This window comes from Phocoena sinus, chromosome 18 (assembly GCF_008692025.1).
Source record: "Phocoena sinus isolate mPhoSin1 chromosome 18, mPhoSin1.pri, whole genome shotgun sequence".
NCBI lineage: Eukaryota > Metazoa > Chordata > Mammalia > Artiodactyla > Phocoenidae > Phocoena > Phocoena sinus.
The window spans coordinates 66,697,670-66,699,925 of NC_045780.1; the positions used below are offsets into that span (position 1 = coordinate 66,697,670).

At 50.8% G+C, this 2,256-nt stretch overlaps 1 pseudogene; it reads left to right on the top strand.

Annotated features, from left to right (window-relative positions):
* The first annotated feature begins 281 nt into the window (after positions 1–281).
* LOC116742971 lies at positions 282–972 on the top strand (annotated as a pseudogene).
* The last annotated feature ends 1,284 nt before the right edge of the window (positions 973–2,256 follow it).

The following is a 2,256-nucleotide window of genomic DNA, read 5'->3' on the forward strand; positions in this document are numbered from 1 at the left end:
GATCGCAGTGTCGTGCACAGCATCTCTGCACGTGGTCTGCCGCTGCCACCATCTTGAATTGAGGTTCCATGCTCAGCGCTCTTGTACACGGCCCCCTGGGCCGAGGTGATGGGTGCAGCGGTTCTGTTTTGGGAACTCTAATTTGACATGTTAGGTGCAAGGCCTCTGCACCCAGCCCCCTAGAAGCAAGTGAAACTAGGCTAAGCTCAAAAGAAGAGGTTAGACCTATCTTATTTGTTTACCACCCTCCCTCCGCATCCTTAGTGGGCTTTGGCGGTGACATGATGGATTTAACTGAGAATTACCCTCAGTTTCACTTGGACACGTGGCAATGTGTCTGGGCGTTCCTGCAGGAGGTGGTCAGCCCTGGGGACCCTGAGATGCTGCATCTGGTGCTCCAGTAATGGGACTTAGAGGACTGCGCAGAGGCCGGCTGGAATTCTAGAATTGCTCAACAGACTCCGCCAGACCCCAGATTGCTAGGAGGAGATGAAATGCAGGTTCACCAGCTGGGTGCCCCTCCTGTCCAGGGTGTGCCCGGTGATGTGGACCATGTGTGGATGTGACCACTGGGTCATATCCATCCCCCAGTCTCCTGGGCTCTGAGCACGAGACCTGGCAGCTCAGGCTGAGAAGCTTCAAGGGCCAGGAGGCAGGAGCCTGGGGGTTGGATATGACCCAGGAAGTGACCCACGGAGATGCTTGGGCTCCCGCCTCCCCCACAGGTGCTACAAGCACTGCCCGCTGTCCTGAGGCCCAGAGAGGAGCACGCAGCCAGTAGCCTCACCGTCCATTGTCTCCGCCCAACTGGACACTTGCAGTGCTGCCTTCCAGAGGTCAGTTGTGGCCCAGCCACACCGTGGGAGGTGCCCTGGAGGCTCCTGGTTCTGGCTTCTGGGAGGCTGCCCAGTGAGGGACGGGGGCACCGCAGGCCCAGAATCTCACTCAGGCCGCCTCCTGGGGCACCTCTGAGCCCCCAGTGCCCAGCCCACTGCCTCCAGCCCACAGTACTGGTTAACCCATACCATCTACAAGCAGCTGTCATCCTGGGAAGGAGTCTAGGTCAGGGTGTCCCCAGCTTCTTGACTTCTGACCTCACATGATTTCTCATAAAAACAAGGATTTAGGCTGCAGTTCGGGATACAATGTTGGCTTCTCAGGGGCGCAGCTGTTTCTTGGCCAGAGTCCTTTGCAGGTGACGTAGGAAGCTGACACTTGCAGGTGGAGTGTTATTTCTCTGACAACACATGCCCCGGTTCCAATAACAGACTTCAGAAAACAGACCTTTTAAAAAACAGCTTTACTGAGATATAATTTCATATACCATACCATAAAGTTCACCTCTTTAAAGTGTACAATTCAGTGGTTTTTACTGTTTTCACAGATACGCAACCATCGGCACAGTCAGTTTTAGAACATTTTCATCACCTCAAAAAGAAACCCCATACCCTTTAGCTATCAGCCCACTAACCCACCATCCCCGCATTCCCTCCCCCAGCCCTAAGCAACGACTAATTCACCTTCTCTAAAGATTTCCCTGCTCTGGACTTTCATCTGAACAGAATCATACAATGTGTTGTCTTTTGTGACTGGCGTCATGTTTTCAGGGTTCATCCAGGTGGTGGCATATAACTACTTAGTCCCTTTTCTTGGCCAAATCCATTGTATGAAGATACTACATTTTGTTTATTCATTCATTCATTGATGGATGTTTGCACTGTTTCCACTTTTTGACTGTTATGAATAAATGCTGCTGTGAACATGAGTGTACCCTCCAAAATTCAACTGTATGAGTTTACCATATTTGGTTGATCTTATTCATTAGTTGATGGACATTTGGGTGTTTCTACCTTCTTGGATATTATGAATAATGCTCCTATAAACATTTGTATACAAGTTTTTTGGTGAACATATGCATTCATTTCTCTTGGGCATATACCTAGAAATGGAACTACTGGGTCAAATGATAAGCTGTCTTTAACCTTTTGGGGAACTGCCAGACTGTTTTTCAAAGTGTCTGCAGCATTTTACATTCCCACAGCAGGGTATGAAGTATAAGTGGAATAGTTTTTTTTTGTTTTTTTTTTTTTCTTTTCAGTACGCGGGCCTCTCACTGCTGCGGCCTCTCCCATTGCCGAGCACAGGCTCTGGACGCGCAGGCTCAGCGGCCATGGCCCACGGGCCCAGCCGCTCTGAGGCATGTGGGATCTTCCTGGACCGGGGCACGAACCCGCATCCCCTGGATCGGCCGGCGGA